Genomic DNA, 5,290 nt, shown 5'->3' with positions numbered 1-5,290 from the left:
GGTCCTGCACGAATCCAGGTGTGTTTATTCGTTTAGTAGACTTAAATGATCACATCTTTCCCGTGACACACCCGTCCCTAATTTCAAGAAAAGCCTGAAAAATATTACCACTGTTCTTAAGAATCACCAGAAGAAAATAATCTCTGTGCTTGTAATTAAAAACGCCCGAAAAGAAAGAAAGAAAGAAAAAGACAAACTAGAATAATAGCGTCTTTTGGCTTTTTGTGTGTTCAGGTAAAACCAGAGGGAGACACGGGCGTGTCTGTCGCAGGGCCAACACACAGGGACAGACAACCATCCACACTCACATTCACACCTAGTGGTAATTTGGATTATCCAATTAACCTATCCCCACAAGCTGCATGTCTTTGGACGGTGGGAGGAAGCCGGAGTACCCGGAGGGAACCCACGCAAACACGGGGAGAACATGCAAACTCCACACAGAAAGACCCTGTGTGGAATTGAACTCAGGACCTTCTAGCTGTGCGGCAACAGTGCGGCAACAGTGCTAACCACCGTGCCACTGGCGATCGTGGCTCAAGAGTTGGGAGTTCGCCTTGTAATCGGAAGGTTGCCGGTTCGAGCCCCAGCTTGGACAGTCTCGGTCGTTGTGTCCTTGGGCAAGACACTTCACCTGTTGCTTACTGGTGGTGGTCAGAGGGCCCGGTGGCGCCAGTGCCCGGCAGCCTCGCCTCTGCCAGGGTGGCTGTGGTTACAACCGTAGCTTGCCATCACCAGTGTGTGAATGTGTGCGTGAATGGGTGAATGACTGATTGTGTGAAGCGCTTTGGGGTTCTTAGGGACTAGTAAAAGCGCTATACAAACACAGGCCATTTACTGTGCTGCCTTACTTACGGAACAGTAATACCGTATTTTTCTTGCGTATTACGGCCCAAAGTGTTTTTGCTTTTATTTTGCATGTTTTGGGCTCAGAGGAAGTCCACACCCTTCCACACATTTAGCCCTCCTGTGTCCTCCTCTGAATGTGCCATTCAATATTTTGATAAGCAGAAGAAAAGTCATTCTGTATCCTGATGATGATAAGAAGAAAACACCCTGTGAAATCCGCTAAATTCTTTTACCGTTCAAAACTTTGTTCAGTAGTTCTTCGTGTAAACTGAGTCTATTCTGCCACGGAGTTTAAAGAAATCTTAAGGAATTCTGGTCAATCAGTTTCCATGATATCCATGATCATCCCACTGACTTTCCACAGCATTTTTAATGCTCACATGGACAAACGATATATGATTTATTCTTGGACTATATCAGAACTGTTCATCCTGATTTAAAATTCAAAATAATCTTTATTTGTCTTACACTCGGCCTTTGTGTGGCACCTCAGTTCATCCTCTATCTGAAAGGTTGTTTTACTACTTTTACCCCTCCCTTTAAGAAAGTTTTTTGTTTTGCTGCTGATCAACTGCTGCTCACTGAACAACACCTGAACAACAGGTGGGTGGAGCTGTTGTGCCCGAGCTGACCAGGTACCGATGTCATCACAGAGAGCCAGGAAGAGAAAAAAAACCCAAAACTGTTTGAGCTTTTGGCTCAAAGGGATTGCTTGTACATTCATTGGTCTTATTTTTCAAAACTTCATGTCTCATCCATCCATCCATCTCTTCTGCTTATCCAATTCAAGGTCACAGGGGCCTCAGCCTTTCCAAGCTACAGGTCGTGACTATTACAGGTCCCCTTTAATTAAAAGTCCCTTCAGCAGCTACAAGTGTGAGTGTAGTAATTTTATCTCTAAGTACAACATGTTACAAAAACATATAATTTGTTCCATTTGTTTAGTTGAATCTATGGAAACTGCAAAAGATAAGGCATAAAATGGTATTTGTGCACCAACAAGGTGATTCCCAAACGGCTCTTGGCCAAAAACTTGGCATATATCAGCATACTGTAGTGTGCAGTGTGGACATAAAAAAAATTAAAGAAACTGGACAAGTTAGTCAATGTTTTGGGAAAAACAAAAGTTCAATTATCTGAAATTCATGTCCTTAAAGGGGAAAAAATCCTGCAAAGACCTGACACAGGCCTGAGAGACACATCTGGCACTTCAGTTGATCCAGCTGTTCATGAAGCTTCAGCAGAAATGGTCACGGTGTAAGGGTGGCTGTCAAGAAGCCCGTCTTAAGGAATCATCATGACAGAGAACAAGCTGCAAAGAAGCGCTTTGAATGTCCTTCAAGAAGCCTGGACAGCTATGCATGTCATCTGTACTGTATTTCTGGAGGAAACTTAGGAAACAAAGGCGGAAACTTAACTGAGCTTCATGTGAAGGTCAGATGGGAGTTCCTGGGCTGTTCGGCTCTTACCCAGCGGTTACTAGGTACAACAAAACACTCTCACTGTGCTCTGCTTGCTTCTCCTGGAAGTAATCGCTGGCTTGTCTGTGCTGTTTATGCATAAGGCCAGCTGACTCATGGGGTGTAAACGGTGAGGTCAGGGCAGTCTGCTGCTCATCTGCCTGTTTTCGACCCTGCAGTATAAAGCTCTGTTATGATAGCACAGCAGGCAGGCGGCTGCTGTGACTCAGCAAATAAAGTGCTTAACTCTCTCTGCGCCACTGATCTCGGAAAGAGGTGATGGTGACATGCCACACAGGATAATCTCGCTAATACTGGATTATTTATCACGTTAAAAAGTGAACCAGTCCATGTCTTCAGCTTCTGATAAAATAAAATAGACTTTATTAGGCGATAGTGCTGCTAAAGCTGAAATAAAATATGATCTTCTATAAATATGAAAAAATTCCTTTACGTTGTATTTACAGGCATCTGTATGCAGTGATTTTGTGAATCACTTCAGCCCCTCTCGCAGTCTGCAACATGAATTATTACATGCAAGAACGCAGCTTGATATTTTACACGCTGTTTTCCTCACACGATGTCCCAGTTGGTTATCACAATGTGCACTATTATATGTCCTTGTATTAATAGTCAGGCTGTGATGGTAAACAGCCAACAGGCCAGAAATCTTTTGCCGTGTGACCAGCAGCTTTTTACCAGTTCAGCAGCTGGTATCAAGTTTGGGTTTTTTTGAAGCCACATTTAAAACACAGGCCATCAAGTTTAGCAGACGTCTGGCTTGTTTTTTGATGTTCCACACCGTTTTGCTGGCATATGTTACAGAAGCAGCATTAAGTGTCATTAATCCTGCAGAAGTTGATGACTGTTCACATATTCAATACGAGGGATTTTATTCTAAAGTAGAAATTTACAGATTTTACTTTTCCTGATGATGTAATATTTTCTAAAAATCAACATAATGCAATGTTTTTGCATAACAGAGTCAAAGTGAGACTAATTTTAATTGCTCTGCAGGTAATTAACTGAATTCTGCCCTGTAGACTAATGAAACCTTTGACCTGCTGGAGGGTACGTGACAGTAAAAGGCAGATATAATAAAATGCATTAGGCTCTATGTGCCACAAATATTTAATGAAAATCAATTAAATAGATGTCATTAAAAGCCAACGTTAAATGGTGCTAGAATAACAGCGGGGACATTATCACGAGTCCTTCAAACATGGCCTGCAGCTCAACACCACCCAACAGTGGTGACCATCACACGGTGTTTAACTCTCCAGTTCCCAAAATACGACAGATTATGAAACTGTGAGGACAGAGCAGTAAATATTTACAGCTAGTGAGAGCAGATGTGTGTTACGCCCCCTGTCGGTGCAGCTCCTTTGCCTTGAACCGTGTGGAGTATCTCCAGAGGTGGAGACATGTTTGAAGCTAAATGTGAAACAGGATGATTGCGGAAAATATCGTGACCTCATTCTCCTCAAACTTCCTCAAGTGAAAGTGTGAAAATGACAGTCTATTAAATGTTTGGTCAGTTTTTAACCAAAGCAGAAAAAAATGTTTCTATTTTGGTTTCACAGTTAAAAAATAGTTTGGGAGTGAATTTTCTAGTTTCAGTTTTTTTTACAGCTTCTGTTTGTCAGGCGCACAACAGTTTCTATTCTCGAGAAACATTCGGATCAAAGCCTCTTCAGGTTAAGTTGTCTTGATAAATTATATCAATGGCTTTCACAAAGACGAGACATATTTTCTGTATCTATATATTTCCTGTATAAGTATAAGAAACATGGACCAAAGTTATGGACTTATGAACAAAGTCCCACGCTAATCCATAGAGCAATCAAGCAGATATATGCTAATATATTAATTAGAATAATGTGCAGCAATTTTAGCAAAGAGTAAACCTAAAACATATTTATGTTCATTAATTGTTTGGTCTGATTCCAGAAATCTGAGGATAGGTCATCACCCACTGACAGCTGGTAAGTGAATCTGATAAGTGGTTAGGAAAACAGATGGATGGGTTTGAATGTTTTTCATGACACGCTCAATGAAAAACCCTCATTGACTCCATGAGACGTTAGCTGAATTACGTCAGGTCTGACTTCTTCTTGGTCTGTCTGGGAAATATTTGTTCGTTTCGTAATATTTACAAAGGACTAGTGAGTGGATTTCAAAATGTTCAAACATGGCCCAGAAGAGCAGACCATGTGATGATTTTATCTGAGTTACTAACAGTGTTGGGGAGTAACGGAATACATGTACCGCCGTTACGTATTTAAAATACAAAATATGAGTAACTGTATTCCGTTACCGTTTAAAAAGGTGGTATTTAGAATACAGTTACTTTGTTGAAATAAATGGATTACACGGCGGTACTTCCCTGTTTCATATTGTGGCGGGTCAGGACTGTTTGGGTTTTGTTTGACAGCTACGTTCTGTTGTTCCAGGTGGCAGCGTTACGGTTGCCATGGTTACAGGGTGACGCTCTCTCTCTCTCTGTGTTTCCTGGGTGAGAGAGCGCCTTGTTGTTGTTGTTGTGCTAAGCTAATAGGCAGAATGCTAAAGGTATAGCTCTAAAGAATGTAGCATCATAGGCAGTGTAGTCCGTGCTGCAGGGAGAATGGACTGCCATACACGTTATGTGTCTGTGAGCGAGGGAGGGAGAAAAAGGAAAAGTACGAGCTGTCATCGAGCAAAAACGGGAGCTGGAAGCATGTAAATATAATAATAACCACTGCAGCCAAGAAGAGTGCCTGACGAGCCCAGTTGTAAGTAAGCTATTAAGACTGGACTGTACACCGTGTTCGTGTTTTCCTCCAAAAACAATAAGTTCCTTGGAGCAGCCTTTCGATGCCTCTCTCTGTCTCTCGCTAGCAAAGTTGACCCAGACAACAAAGTAAAGCTAGTTTTCGGCTACGAGCCCGACACGAACCTGAACCGTAGTAAAGGGACCTCTGGCTAATACGTCAACGTAT

Source organism: Neolamprologus brichardi, chromosome 14 (assembly GCF_056152115.1).
Source record: "Neolamprologus brichardi isolate AB-2024 chromosome 14, ASM5615211v1, whole genome shotgun sequence".
NCBI lineage: Eukaryota > Metazoa > Chordata > Actinopteri > Cichliformes > Cichlidae > Neolamprologus > Neolamprologus brichardi.
Note: the sequence above shows the minus strand (reverse complement) of the source record.